General features: G+C 44.8%; 1 protein-coding gene and 1 pseudogene across 3 annotated transcripts in view; both read right to left on the bottom strand.

Moving 5' to 3' along the window:
- Gria1 (glutamate ionotropic receptor AMPA type subunit 1) overlaps nucleotides 1-16451 on the bottom strand; it is a 308069-nt gene that overhangs the window by 203044 nt on the left and 88574 nt on the right. The gene's annotated exons all lie outside the window — the stretch shown is intronic.
- LOC127208873 (uncharacterized) lies at nucleotides 8528-8605 on the bottom strand (annotated as a pseudogene).

The raw sequence follows: 16451 nt of genomic DNA, 5'->3' as shown, positions 1-16451 counted from the left end.
TGGAGTTTACACCAGAGGAAGAGACTGCATTGGACTTCCTGGAAGGATTTATACCAGAGGAAGAGGCAAATGTCACAAACCAGTATATCCTCACAGGGCCTCATCAGACATGGGCACACAGACATCAGGTCACTGCACGAGAAAGATAATAATGCAAGCTGATGAAAAGATGGTGATTAAGGAGGTAGGTGCAGGGGTTCATTGCTGAGGAATCTCCAAACAAGTGAGGTTTGAACTGAAAGTAGAGATGTCAGAGGGCAGGTGGGATGAAGGGTGATTCATCTGGTGAGAGTGGACAGATGACTCAAGGTTCACAAGGATATCAGCCTCGTACCCAGCTGGCAACAAGGGCAGTGACAGCCATTGATGCTGGAGCCTAGGGGATGGGATGAGGCAAGGGTAGAGCAAGGTCATGCTTGTAAGGCACCATGCCATGCCAAAGGTGGGGAAGATGATGCAGTTAGAGATGAGTAGATGTACTGAGCATGTGCAAACGCCTAGGATGTGATGGTCAGTAGAGGATGGCTATTCCTAGTGATACCAACCACAGTTCCCTTGGCAGATCACACTGTCAAACTCACAGACAACACCTAATGAAGGAGCCCCTCTCCATCTCCAAGTTGCCTCATTCAGAAAATAGAATTATTTTTTGAAAGTATTCACCCTGGTTCCTTCTGTTCCTAGGACTCTCTTGCTGCTGGTGAGCTGCTTTTGCTCAACCCAGTCTGACATACAGTCCCAGAGCCTAAGACCCAGTCTTCACAAACGAAGATGCAATACCACTTTGGAGTCATAGCATTGCAAAACACGACATTCCCACCTTGTACAATGACATACAACATAACAGGTGTCATCTCTCTCTCTTCTCGTATTGAAGGAGGAGAAGTGGGGGAGGAGAGAAAGAGGTAGGGGGAAAGGGCATTAGCTAACGAGGCCATAAATATTGATATCCTCCTTGGGCCCCCCTGGAGCTCTATCATTTTGGCAACTGGCTGATTAATAATAGATTAAGCACTTTAGATTTGCTTACTCTGGATTATGTGACTTTAAATGTATCTGCTGTGAGGGAACTGGCTGAGATGGGAGCCAGAACATCACATAGACTTCTAGCATAAAAACATAGTTGGAGGGAACAAAAAGTAAGCCAAGTAATTGCTATTTCTACCTCATCCTATCTCAGGTATTATGTGCAAGGTCTTGATTATCTTTTCAGGTGTTTGATTTCTTCCTAAAAACCCACCCATGACGTCAACCAGGAGAGAGGACTGTGTTCAAATGCTCTCCTCATATATTACCCTTCTATGTTTCTGGGGCCCAGAGAGGACAGAAGAGGGTATGGGATTCCCTAGGACTGGAGTTAGAAGTGGTTGTGAGCACAGTGGATGTGAGAATTAAACCCAAGTCCCCTGGAAGGGCAGCCAGTGCTCCTACCTGATGAACCATCTCTCCAGCCTCAGTGTATTCATGTTCTGGGTAAGTGATAGATGAGGAAAGCAGTAACCCCAAATGTGTGATGGAAAGCCTTTACCCAATACAAGTTAATGACCATGGGAATTGGAACAGAGCAAGTATAGATGGGAGAAAACTGGGATGCACACCCAGGATAGTGCAACTTGTGTCAAGGCCATATGTGTTGGGATGGAGGCAGGTAATGAGAATAAAAGATCCTCTTGAAAGGAGTGAGAGAACAGACATGGACAGGCAGAGATGCCAGATTCCATGCTTGCATTGGGAGAGCAGGGGCTGTGTCACAACTCTGGGTTCCAAGAGGAGGGAAGGGGGAGACATGATTCTTGGCCTTACGGTCTGACACACTTTGGCTTGGTGTGTCAACCTCACATTGTGATGTTTTGTGGCTATAGAGTCACTGACAATGCAACTAATCAGGATGAGGCCACACTGGAGAAGGGCAGACCCTTAGTGAATATGGCCAGCATCCTTATGATTAGAGAAGCTGCACAAGCACTTGGAGGAAGTATGGCATAATACAGAGGCAGGGGCTGATGTCCTTAGTCTCAGCAAGTCTAGGCCCAGTGCTGCTCAAGACTGACTCTCAGAAGCTGAGAATGGCAGGGAAGCCCCCTCAGCTAATGGCTCCTTGATTGAGACCTCCAGAGCTATGAGGCCATATGCTCCCAATGTTAGGTGACCTTGTTTGTGGTCCTGTCAGGATGTGCTAGGAGTCTGGCACATTCTCCCTCTAAGCCTACTGCATAAACACATCAAGACAAGAGTCTGGAAACGCACAAATATAAAAATGGCCCCTAAACATTCTGGCATGCACCTTAGCCTATAAGAGCCAGATCAGGTGCCCTCCTAACTCTGCAATTCTTTGGTTTGAACACAAAGCCAACACCAGCTTGAGGTCCTGGATTTGTCATGGAAACAGCAAGCCGAGGGCTAAGAGATCCTGTGCTGATGAGAGGTCACCCATGCCTGTATTCTAGCAAGCTAAGGGCAGAAAGAGGAAAGAGTCTTTAGAGCATGGAGAAATGAATGGTACATCTTCTCTCTAGGACTCATCCCCATCCCCAGATTTGAACTAGTGAAAAGGACATGCTGGTAGGAGCTATCACAGAATAGATGAGATATTTGGGGTGATGCCACACCTCCATGGGCCTCCAGACACCCTGATCCCCACATCTGCCAAGTCTGCAGGGATCCATGACCACTGAAACAGGAATCCCTGGGGGAGATAACATAAAGCTTTCAAGGACAACCCATGAATAGAGTGGAACTATTTTTTTCTTGGCTTGCTATTTACATCTGTGAAGGAAGGGGCTCATCAGTCCACCCACTGAGTATTCACTGAGCAGCAGGTGGCTTCTGAGCTGTCCATCCAGTGGAACTAAACAACACTATATCACTGTGGCATTCTGTGTCTCACACACATAGGGTAGGAATGGCAAATAATAGGCCCTCCAGGTGACAGGCTTGAACCAAAACTGCTACCCAGGCTTGTGAAATGTGCAAACCATCAGTTGCTTCTGAAAAGTTGTTGCTAGATGTGTCCTTGGACAAGTCCATCATCAGATGTCTTTCCGAAGCTATACCCCATCTCAGCTGCCGTTCAGTTCAGACATTGACAAGGACAGCATCAAAGGGACAGCCTCCCAGAGAGCAGTGCCACCAAGGTGCCAGGATGCCTATCTGAGTACAGATGGAAACAAGAACATGACCAGCAGAGGGCGGCTCTTATTCCTTCCCTTCTCCTATCTCTGAACCCCCCAATCTCAGCTTTGAATGGGATGTCACAGGCTGAGCTAGCTTCTCTGCAGCTGCACAGCCCCTGAATCTGGCAATGGAGTATAATATTAATGAAGAGAGCATCACAATTGGAGTAGAATATTACAAATCACAGTGTCTTCCCCTCCATTACCCTGCTGGAACGTCATGTCCACCATGCAAGATGGGTCAGATGAGTGTTTTAAACTGGTTAGCCAACAGAGAAGCTTGGCGCCAGGCCAGACGCTTGGCCAAGGTCACAAGGCTCACATTTGGCATTGTTCTCGCGGCCCAGTATTTACGCTCACGCCAATGAAGTTGGTTACCTTTCAGTCCCATCACTTTTTAGGCCCAATTGAACAAAATAATGTAGAGAGCCATCCAATAACAGAGGAAGTCAAAGGGACTAGAAGCTTGAAGAAAAGTTCTGTGGACAAGAACACCAGGGCTTGAGGAATGGCTGTGTGAGCGCACAGCAGTTCTAGAATTCTCTGTGGCTCTCGAGGATCTATAACAATTTAAAGTGAATAGTTTCTACTTTCTTTGGTTGCTATGTTTGGTAAATAAAACCTAGTATGAAACTGCTACTTCTGATGCGATGATAAGAACAATGATGAAAATGGTGGTGACGATGATGGTAATGACCATAATGATGATGATGTGCTCATCTTGAGGGTGATGATAATGATGATGATGATGATGATGATGATGATGGTGATGATGATAGGATGGTGATAGTTATGATGTTGGTAATAATAGTGATAGTTGTGGTGATGACAGTGATGATAGTAGAGGTCTTGGTTAGGTTAGGGTTGTTGTGATAAACACTACAACCTAAAGAAACCTGGAGAGGAAAAAGTTTGTTTCATTTTACATTTCCATGTACCAGTTAATCACTGAAGGAAGTCAGGGCCAGAACCTGGAGGCAATAACTAAAGCGGATACTAGAGGAACACTGATTACTGGCTGACTCCCTAGCTCACATTTAGCTACCTTTCTTAAACAACTCAGGCTCACCTGCCTAGGCATGGTATTGCCCACAGTGGTCTAGGCTCTTCTACATCAATTATTAATCAAGAAAACCTCCCAAATACATGCTACATGCCAATCTAATGGAATCAGCTTTTCATTTGAGATCCCTTTTTTCCTGGGGTTCTCTGGTTGACAACCAAATTGAGCCATCACATCAGGCTCATAGCAGGTCTCACGCCAGCTGTCTTGACCCAGTGCCTCCTAACTGAGTGCTCAGTTTCTTTGAGAACTGAGGTACAAAATGAGGGACGAGGGATAGGCTTGGTAGGGCAAATGTTTCTTACCCCTCCAAATGCTCTCGTTACTGCTTGTTTAATCTGGGATTTGAGACTTTTATCTTGTTCTCTACCTTCTATATGAGAGCTCAGGAATTGTGACTTAGTGCTGGCACAGGATGTCGGAGTTTTACGGTCCACTTTTTCCTCTATCAGCGCTGATGATGTGACTTTGAGGCAAAGTCACAAGCATATAAGCAGTTGGAACACTCCCACACTACCTCTGTGCAAGAGTGTGGGACAAATGAAAACAATAGGAGGGGAAAGTAGCAATGGGCTATTTATACACAGATATATATATATATATATATATATATATATATATATATATATATATATATATATATGTATACACACACACACACACTGCTAATCTTGTGCTATTCATATTGTCATCATTGTCGGTACTGTTCACAGCTCCTTCGCAGGTGATGGGCGACCTGTGACTAATGAGCACGGGTTTCCTCCTACTCAACAAGAAGAAGCCCCTTGCTCTAGGTGAAGACTCTGCCTTGGCTTTGTATCATGTTCTCCCCAGACATTTTCATTTCTTTCTTATTCTTCAACAATTTCAAACAGTAAGATATGGTCATATAAACTCCCCGTTTCCTTTTTCAATTTCCCTGTATCAAAAATACCTTCCCTTCTTCACTTCATAACTTCATGTCTCCTCCTCCTCCTCCTCCTCTTTTTCCTCCTTTCTTCTGATAACTCACTAAATCCAATTAGTGCTTCATGGTTCTGGGCCATCCAGTAGAGTAAGAGAAACCTACTAGTGGACACACCTTAAGGAAAAGTGAGTGTCCTATCTGCAGCAGCTCCTCAGTAAGGGGTGGGGCCAGGACATAATCTCCCTCATCCATTCTGCAATTTTGGCTGGCTTGACCTTGTTCAGGTAGCTCTATCTGGTATAAGGTCACGAGTACAGAAGATACGTATTAATTTCCTAGGGTTCACTAGCCCATTGAGTCCGCTGATGCTCTCTGCATCAGCACCACAGATCAATCTGCTACTGAAGAGGAAGCAAGACCAGACTCCACTAAAAAATCAGAGTGTAAAGTGTCTTTTGTTGGTGTAGGGTCTTCAGAGTATTTCCATGGAATCTCCTGTGAGGGGAGCGGGGCACTGTGGGAAAGAGAGCCACTGATAATGGCTCTCTTATATATGCACAGCACACTATGGTTTGCAAAGAGGTTGATACTGTTAGGGGACAATTCAGGCACTCCAATATTTGCCAAGTATTGCATGGTACCACATACTGTGATGGACTTAATTTGAAATTCTCATAACATCTTTAAAGAAGAAAAAAAAAATCAGTACATTTATCCCATTTGTAAGTAAAGAAAAAGAGGCACAAAGGAGAGTGACAGGGCCACATTTAGATTCTTGTTTTTAAAAAATATTTATCAGTATTTATTTTTATTTTGTATACATTGGTGTTTTAACTGCATATATGTCTCTGTGAGGGTGTTGTACCCCCCCCCCCTGCAATTAGAGTTACAGACAGTTGTGAGTTGCCTTGTGGGTGCTGGGAATTGAACCCGGGTCCTCTGGAAGAGCAGCTAGTGCTTTTAACCCATGAGTCATCTCTCCAGACCCCACATTTAGATCCTTAAAACAGACACTGATGAGGCTGGGGCTGGGGCTCAGCTGGTAGACTGCCTTTCTCACATGCACAAGGCTTTGGCTTCAATCCCTAATACCACACAGAAAAGGCATGGTGACACACACACCTGCAATCCCAGACCTCCAGAGGTAGAGGCAGGGGGATTAGAAGTTCAATGTCATCTTCAGATACTTAGTGAATCTGAGGCCAGCTTGGGCCATAGGACACTCTGTTTCTAAAAATAAATAAACAAACAAGCAAACAAAGAATTGCCAACAAAATAAAACAAAAACAAGTCAACAGAGATGAAATTACACACTGTTGGATTTAGAACACCATAGAGGCATCCTCTATCTACTCAAGGAGAAATCCAGGCTTTGTTCCACAGCTTGGTACCATCTCTGTGTTCTCAGTCTAATGTGCTTTTGCTCTCCCATCTGCTTAAAGCACTCCATTTCTTTTGTCTTCCCTTTCACTCCTCAAACCACTTGAAAATCCATCTCCTTAGATGAGTTAATTCTCCAACTAGTATTATAGACCTTTTGCCTTCTCTACTTTGAAGCCTGGCTTTTAACAGCACCACTGGGACAGGGGCCTCCTGGAACAGCTGTTTAAACAACTGCCCCCCATGTCAACATCTTATAGCATTTCTTCCTCCTGAGACCCCTTATCTGACAATCAGTACCTTTTCTTAACCATCCATCCTCCCTTCCTCAGCTTCAGAACCAAGGACATGAAGTCAGATTCCTTGACCCTCAGGTTCACTGTTGAGCCCACAGTGGCTGGCCAGCCTGCCATGGAGATGGGAAAACAACACACACTGAACCAGTAAGGCCTCTGGGTGTGGGTTTTGAGCCTGGAGACTCTGCTATTTGCTTTCTGGTCCCTTACTTGGTTCTTCTTTGCCTCCTCACAGCCCACATACTGGCAGCCCAGCCTCAGGCATTGGGATGGAAAGTGGCAAAGACCCTGCCTTCCATCTACACTATTCCACCCAGACTGCTTTGTTGGATACAGAGTCTCTCTGAAATGAAGGCTGGCTTTGAGCTCAAGATTGTTCTCTCAGCCTCTAGAACATTGGGATGACAGGCTTGTGTCACTACGCTCTGTAAGACAGTCTCTCATACAAGCAAGTGTTTGCAGGTGAGGGCGTTGTTTTATGGAATTTGTGCTATGTAACGCATGTGAAGGCTAGAAAGACAACTTGCAGGAGCCAGTTTTTTCTTCCCAGAATGCAGAATTCTGGGGGTCCAACTCAGGTTGTCAGCAAGTACCTTAACCTATTGGACCATCTTACCAGCCAAATACATTAGCTATCCTGGGTCACAGAATTTCATCACAGAGGTACTGTGTCCATAGCATTTGACAGAATCCATGGAAGTCCAGAGATAAGAAACTGCAGAACATGCCTACTGTCTGTACTTCAGGCCCTCTGAGGAAGTTACAGTTATATTAATGGAAATAACCAATCCACTCAGATTCCTTGGGTCAGTTCATCCACCCATCTGTCTGTCCGTCCATTCATCCATCCATCCTTCTGTCCATCCATCCATCCATCTATCCATCCATGAGTCCATCCACCAGTCCATTCATCCATTCACCTATCTACCTATCCATTTGTCCATCCACCCATCCATCCATCCATCCATCCATCCATCATCCATTCATCTGTTCATTCATCTCATCTAATCCATCCATCCATCCATCCATCCATCCATCCATCCATCCATCCATCCAACCGACCATACACACATTATTTCACTGAGGACCTATTGTGTATCAGACAGCCTGGATAACTGCTAGCAATCTCTCTAAAGCATTTGTGGTGTAATTGCAGCTGCAATACCCAAAATGTAAATCTCACGGGCTTGTTGTGAAAGTCAAAGGAACAGCATAAGTTAGACCTTAACACAGTATAGTCCTAAGCATACAGAAGGACTCATGACAGCTCAGCATGGAGTAATTAGTGTAGAACAATGGGAGGAAGGTAATATAACTATAACCTAGACTTTCCCATTGGAGGATTACCTGGTTATAGCCTTTATTTTTAGTATTAGTATTTTAACAGAAATTCCAATATAGAGAAAGAAGAGTTCTGATTTATTTGGGTAAGTGTCTACACTTCTCCCCAGAGAAACAAGCCAGAAGTTTAAAAGCACACTCTTGGGACAAGAGTAATGTAGAGTACCTGCCTAGAATGCATAAAGAACCAACTTCAATCCCTAGTACCCTATAAATAGGGTGTGGAGGGAGAGGCAGGAAGATCAAGAATTATTTGAGGTCATTCTTGGGTATATAGAGATTCAAGGCTAGACTGAGAAATGTGATATTATCATAGGGCTGGGAGAGGAGAAAGGGGAGGAGGGAGAGAAGGAGGAGAAGAAGGGGGAATGCTGTTGTACTCTACACAGTCAGAGATACTTCTCTAGTAACGAACTGTAGAAATGATCCCTGAAAGTATAGTCTTGGGAATGCTATTATAAAGAGATGTCCAAGATGGAATGTGACAACAGATGGTTTTTGTCTCAGGAGGCTTCCTGGGTCTCTGTCCATCCCTTCACCCCTTTCCCAGGCTCCCCTCCTCTCTCAGTGAGCACTCCAGTCTACTACTCATCATGGCTTGGCTCTTGGGAAACACTTGCTGATCTCCTCAAATACCTGTGCTCTGTACAACAACATACATAGGCTGAAGTCCGAAATTCTATGTGCCTGTCATTGCCTCTGTTTTCTCTTAACTGCGGTGTCCAGAATGAGGGGTTGGCAGTGGGTCGAAGAAAACTAAACAGTAGCTCTCCCACCTCCTAGACCCTTTCACTAACACTGGAGTAGCTTCTGATTTGACTTGGCACAGCAGTGCAGTCGGGATGGTCAGTATTCCTCCCATGTGTGAAAGGAAAACAAAGATGTACCACTCACTCACCAAGGTGCTGAAATGGCTCCTACATCCATCCTTCCTTTATGAAACCATCAGTGTGGCTGGCTGATGGCCCTCATGTCCAAAGAGAGTACCGAGTTCCCTTCTGAAATCACATCCAGATAGCAAACAAAAAAAACCCCAGAGCACTGTTTAACCACACACCCCCTCTCTCGGAAAGTCAGGGAGTCAGCAGCCCACACTATGGGAAGGACTAATATTTGGCTGGCAGGTAGAGCTGCTAAGTTCTAGCTCTGAGACTCACCAGTGGCCCTGGGGCAGCATCTCCCAAGCCTGGAGATTTTTGTCTCCTCTGCAGCACAGTGGGCTGGAAGCTGCCTGAGCTCTCTCCTGTCACTTGGATGGTCCAGGGCTCTCCACAGCTCTTAGGCACTCCCATAGAAGCTTGGGTCTGTTGGGTATCTATCCCTGGGGAACCCCTGATTACTAAACTGACAGTGTGCCACACTGTTATCCATGACCTTATATATGAGCTTTTGTATTGGCATCTACCAGGAAATAAAACTCAGGCCACAAAGACCCAGGCTTTCATGCTCCTTGTGCTGGTACCTTGTGTAGGGGGCAAGTGGGGGTAGAACTCTAGATAATTCCCAAACTTCCTTCTTCCTGTTCTTTGCCAGTAGGAGTAGTGCACTGAGAAAACCCAAGAGGCTGTCCCAAAACTAAGTGAAGTTTCCTTGGGAGTCTGAAATCTGAGGCTGCCAACCTGAAAGCACTGTGGATTCTCTCCAGAATCTGTTGCAAGTCTGTTGCAAGAATTCTGTGTCTGTTTCTCTTTATTGATCTTTATTTGATTATTGTAGAGGGAAAAAATCCCACAGTCTGCCAAGCAGGAAAGGGACCTCAGGGATTGTCTAGGTCAAGCCTTAGGCTGGACTGATCTGCAAACTCAGAGGAAACATAAGGGAGCAATTGCTCAAGGACAGCTGTCTGGAGGAACCAGAGCCCGTGAGTTCCTCCCATCCCCACCCTCATCACATTTCTCCTACCACAGTTCTCCAACCTTGCTTCAAACACAAGCTTTTGTTTGTTTGATTGTTTACCCTTTTATACAACCAGTAGTTAACCAATGCCCTGCTTTGGGGATCCCAATGAGAAAGGATCAAGATGCTTTCATTAAATAGAGTCTGGGCACCAGACTCCTCTCCGAAATATTCCTTCTAGTTAAATCTAAGGAGGAATAACAACCCCCTACCTCCTCCCACTCCTTTTGCCTAGACATTAAGGCTGCTTCATGTTGAAATTAGAAAGAGGCTACACGTAGCCCATTATCTTATGTTCAACTTTTTACTATTTAAGTTAGCATAAAGTAATGGTTTCTATTATGGTGTTTTCATACATAGATTTCATTATATTTGTTTGTAGGAAAGAGGTTTTGAGCACTGAAAGTAATAACACATGCCTACTTCTTTGGATACCCAAATTCAATTACTGGCTGCGGAACACTTCTTTAATAACAGCAGGTTATATGGTGTTATTATAAATAATGATACAAGCAACCCAAGCTTGAATTGATATGTCGCAGTTGAGAATGCTTTCTAGCTGATAACAGGGTACCATTACAGCGATGCTTCTCTCGATAATTAGGTGACTGGTACCCAGAGGGATTGAACAACCTACCTCAAATTAACAAGCTATCAAAAGAACCAGGATAGAAATTTCTATTGTGTACTCCTGTTTCCAAATCCTACCTATATATCATATGACCTTTTCCACTTGAAGGCATGATGGCTCTTTGATACTCTGTCCTTAACAATCGAATGTGAAAGGCTTCTATTCAGATGTCTTCTCCATATAGTTGGGCATTTAGAATAAAAGGCTGGATCCAGTTTGAACATGTTTTGGGTGCTTGAGCAGCAAGGCGAACTATCCTCTAGTCACTTTTTAGGGAGAACTCCCATTTAGCACCTCAAGTCTATGCCCAACTGGGCGTGCACATGATTAATTTCATTATTCTGGGAAGGGACACATGCAGTAGGAAAAATGATTATATGACCTGACCTATCAATCAAAATAGACAGCCACCCAACAGTTCCCTGTATTAACCCACCCCTCCTTCCTTTAGGCCCCCCAAAAAGAGACATCAAGTTGTAGTCTGGGGCTTTTGAGTACCTTCATTCATGAGACCTGCTGCCAATCTTGACAATGTCTTCCTGTATAACTTATGAATAGTCATCTTGATTCTTTTGCAAATCTCTATGGCCCTTATTTTCAACTCTTTGGATAAGAGAACAAGAACTTGGGAACGTTCAACCCAGGCTTTATTACCACTGCTAATAGTAGCAGGGCAGAGCACAGATGGCTCCTTCCTGAATAAGTAGGCCACACACATTCTGGATGTCCTTGGCAGCACACATCCTGGACAAAAAGGCGGAAGAGGATTTCTGCTCACTAGCTGTAACTTCCGACCTCCCAGGCCCACTGTATTGGGGCTCTCACTGTGGCCCCATTTGTTGCAGTTCTCTTGTGAGCCATCTCCCACTGGTGGTCATTTGTTTCTCTGAAAGGCCAGTCTCTTTGTGGGATGGACTCATTAAGAAGGCATCTTTATTGTAAAGACCAAGGAGAATGTCAGGGCCACGATATTTGCCCCTTGCTTTCCTGTCCCCATGGCAACACCTCAATAGAAGGGATTCAGCCCAGAGTTGACCCAAACCCTGTTCTAAAAAACATGTGCACTTCTGGAGCCAGGCTTTGAGGAAGAGGAAACAGTACCCTAAGTTTGTCCCCATCCTCTGAAAGTCAGTGGAAACAGTTGAGAGGGAACATACCAGCACTAACACACATGCCCCCACTCCCCAACTTCACAACAACGACAGACAGCTGTAATGAACTATCATCCTTCCCAGATGAACTTGGATGGTGCCTCAGAATCTCTCTAATGAGCTGGGATGTGGCTCAGTTAGTAGACTGACTGCTGAACATGCGCAGAGCCCTAAGTTTGATCCCTAGCACCACATAAACGGAGCATGGCTATACATGTGTGTAATTTTAGCATTTGGAGGACAGAGGCAGGATGATTAATTAGTTCATGGTTCTCCTCAAGCTACATGGCAAGTCCAAGCATAGCATAGACTACAGAAGAGTCCATCTCAACAAAGAAAGAAAGAAAGAAAGAAAGAAAGAAAGAAAGAGAGAGACATCCTTTCGTGAAAACACACTGAGTTGGCCATTGTGCCCTATACCTGCAATTCCACCAGGAAGAATGTGAGTTTGAGCTAGCCTTGGCTATATAGTGAGTTGAAAGTCATCCTGAGCTACATAGTTGGACTAAGGGTTGAGTGTATCATTTAGAGGTCTAACACTTGCCTAGTATGCACATGGCCCTAGGTCCCATCCATTGCTTGGTGAAGGAGCAGAAGGCAGGGCTTATCAGAGGCAAAGTGACATCACTCAGGAAGTAGAACATAGGAGGCTCTAGAAGAGAGAAGCCCATGTTTTACCAGTGTGACGTTCTTCCTCATGAGTAGGTTCAAACATCACAGTCAGAGGTCCATCACAGTGAACATGCTGTTGAGTCTTGTCAAAGAGGGCAGAAAGCATAAGAAGATCTTCGAAATGCAATGAAAACTTTCTAGGATGCACCTTGGATTGACAGCTCCACATTGCACAGTCTTTGTGTGAAATATTCAAACAGCCAGTAGAGCAGGCAGATGCTTGGATAGAGACCATCCAATGGCCACATCCTTTAAGAACCCCAAAAGGTACCTACTAGAGTATTTTCTCACCTACAATGGGAATGTCTCACATTTTTTTTTCCATTGAAGAGGCCTGAAGGCAGAGGCAGAGGAGGGTAAGAATGTCATGATGGCTCCTGGGACTCTGAACTATGGCAACAGGCAGTCCATAGGAGGTCAGACAGTAATTTAAAACACCATGTTTTATTACAAAATTTCATTTCATCCTTTTGAAGGTGCCACAAGGTACTGATCTCCATGTTATCTTTCCTAAGGGTCATCAAACTAGCAGGCTGTAGTAATTGGTACTCAGTAGTCTTAAACAGGGCAGTTTATGTTTCCCTGTATATCCCAGACTTCCTAGACCACCCATTAACTGCAACTCTCTTCTTTGATGAGAACAAAGAAAGAAAGATGCCTCCTTCTCTAACTCCAGCAAAGAACTAACTGTCACTCAACAAACGTAGTCCACACTATCCTGAACACAGATGGCCTTTGCCGTTAAACAGACTGCTTTGCAAGCTCAGATGCATTTTGAAGCTGGCAGTTCAACAAGGCTGTTTGATAACAGAAGGGTTTGTGTTGTTTTAGGCCACCCATGAGCTTTTTACTCATGGAGATGTTAATGCCTGTCAGCATCTCAGTGGGTTTCTTATTTCTTTTCCAGACAGAAGCACAACTCAGCACTCATGGTTGACCTGATGGCTTTACGTGGTTAACATGGCAGGAAGTGGTTGAGAGTTTGCTAGAGCTCAGATTCTAGGTGTTCCTCAAAAGAGCATGTGGTCAGAGCTTGCTCCTCAGGGCTTGCTGCTACTGAGAAGTGGTGGGGACTTTAGGAAGTGAGGCCTGTGTGGAGGGACATAGATCACTAAGGCATGTCCTTGGAAGACTTCAGTTGCTTCCCCTGTCTCTTGTGTCCATGGCATGATCAAGTTTCATTCCATTATATGTTCCTGACACAATGTTCTGTTTCAGACCCCATCGCAGAGCTGACAAAAAAAACCCAAGAGCCAACTGATCATGGGCCAGAACCTCCAAAACCATTAGCCAATCAAACCCTTTCTCCCCTAGATTACTCCAGGCCTTGTTCTAGTGATCTGACACTGACTCCCATTGTCTAGAAAGCTATGGGTCTCAGTGACTGAAGAGACCCTCTCAGTCTCAGCTAGCCCTGATTAGAAGAGAAACAGTAGATGTCTCCTTCTCACAAGCCAGTATAGACTCTCTTACGGGTCATGTGGATCATAGGTATGAGTGACCAGTCCAGGCAGTGCCATCTGAATTTAACCCCAACTTTGCCTGCCTTTAGTTCTCAAGGTGAGCCTGTTAAGTGAAGAGTAGCCTTCTGCTCATGAATCCCAAACACCAGTTCATACTCTGAACGCTATTCCTGATCTGACAACTCACTGAGGATGTGGGCTGGCTAGCTCCATCTTCTGGGCTTGTGTTTTCCTGTGGTTATACAACAAGAGCAGATCCACTTTTTTCCATGTCCTCTTACCTTTATGCCATTAAAAGTCTAGCAGATACACATACACAGAAAGCCATGTGGTTGCAATGTTTCAAAAACTTCCATAGTTCAATCAAGCAAACTCCATAGAATTTGGATAAATGCCACCAGTATTTTGTGTCTGGACTACCCCAAAACTCAGATGGGGTGAAGCCTATACCTGACATAGCTAGCCAGAAGCTGCTGGCTCTGAGTGACCTAGCAGGGAGGGGAAGGGGTTTCCAAACATACTCAAAGAGGAGCTTGGATCCACAGAAGAAAGGGCTCTTAAAATGAAGATTCACAGTTTTTCTTTGGCCTAAAATTCTGGACTGCATCCAGTGCTTGCCTCTCAGATGACCCAAGGCTGTCTACCCATGACTGCCCCCCGTAACGAAGCTGTTTACACGATTGCTGAACTGTAGCACAGACCCTTAGAGGAAAGAAATTCAGAGCAACCCTGTAGTCATGGATCTGGGAATTCTACCATGGCTTTATTCGGCTCAGAAATAAATATTTACCAACTCCCTACTATGTGGTCATAGACCTCTTAGGTGCTACAGGTGGGAGGGAGACAGACATGAGTTTTCAGTCTTTCACAAGCTAGTGACGTTGTTGAGGAGCCACTTTCTGGTGTCTGAAATCATACTTCGAGAAAAATAAAATCCTGACACTGGAAACACTTGCCTTGGGGCTTCAGGGCAAAGGGGCCACCTGGGGAGATTTGACATTTGTGAAAGATGGTGAAAAGGGAGTGGGGGAACAGCCTGCCAATGTGTGAACAAAGGCATGGATTCATGAGTGGGCAACTAGAAGGAGCTGGGAAAGATCTCTGGGCCTTGAACACAGAGAACCATCAATGCCAGACCTGACCATAGCATTTACTTTGAAAGTAAGCAAGAAAAAAAATCCAGGGAAGACTTGAGACTCAGAGAGCTTTAGGTGAGTGGGAGAGCAGGCGAGGGAGAAAGGATCTGTGTTGATAATGGCTGTAACACTACGTGATGATCAGGATGAAGGCTACAGAAATGGAGAGGAAGTGATCCTTAATGATACTGTGGAAGATTCCATGGGACGCTGAGGGTGAAGATGTACTAGGAGCCAAAGAAAGAATGGAATCAAGAAGGGTCTATAATAAGAGCTATGATGATAGCATTATTCTGACTCATAAGCCAATCAAAGCCTTCTGAATCACCCAACATTCTCCTGATGATATTTTGATAAACTCTATCAGCGTCTCTCAGGCTTGAACATGCACATAGGATCACTCGAGGACCTTGTTGAAATACAGATTTAAATCCAGCAGGTTTGGGTGAGGGCTGCGATTCTGCATGCCAAGCAAGCTCCTGGGTGATACAGAAGTTTCAGAACCAGACTTTGACGAGCCTCAGGCTTGAGCCTCTTTTTTTCATGTTCATGCCAAATGTCAACAAGCCTATTAGGAATTCACAAGGTGGATGAGAAGGTGGGTTATGTTAATGGGCAACTGCAACCCTAACAGTTAAAAGCTGTAGGCTGCTCAGTCTTTGATGTCTGGTGGGAAGACCAGAGAACTAAGGGTCCAGAGACTTGTGCTAATGGTTAATATCATTAACTTGATGGGATTTAGAATCACCATGGAAACAAGCCTCTGGGCATATCTATGAGGGAGCTCCTAGATTTGGTTAACTGGGGCAGGAATACACACTGTAACCAAGATGATGCATCCCACAGGCTGTGGGTCCAGAGTGAATAGAAAGAGAGAAAGTGAGCTGAATATCAGCATGTGTTGCTCTCTGCTTCCTGTCTGCAGATGCACTGTGACCAGCCATCTCCCACTCCTGCTGCCGTGACTCACATCCCACCATGATGGGCTGTACATGTCAACTGTGAGCACAAGCCCTTCCTTCCTTTAGCTGTTTTGTCAGAGCAACAAGAAAGTAAGGAACACAACTTCCCATCAGTCCTAGCTTCACTGCTACCTGATTGTGGTTCCTCTGGGAAAATGAAAACAGAAACACAAGACAAGAACTCACATCACCTTGGTGCCTGTACTGTACTGGGGACCACCTACCCCCCACTCCTCCCCACTCAGTGGTTTTAAATTATATGTAATATAAATTGTAAACCTCCCCAGTGTCTACTATTTTTGTCATATAACCTCTGCCTACTTGGTTGGTTCCATCCACAAATAAAATGACCCTGAACCTCACACCTGAAGCTGCTTTCC

This window comes from Acomys russatus, chromosome 25 (assembly GCF_903995435.1).
Source record: "Acomys russatus chromosome 25, mAcoRus1.1, whole genome shotgun sequence".
In the NCBI taxonomy this organism is placed as follows: Eukaryota; Metazoa; Chordata; class Mammalia; order Rodentia; family Muridae; genus Acomys; species Acomys russatus.
Note: the sequence above shows the minus strand (reverse complement) of the source record. Positions and strands in the feature narration are given on the sequence as shown.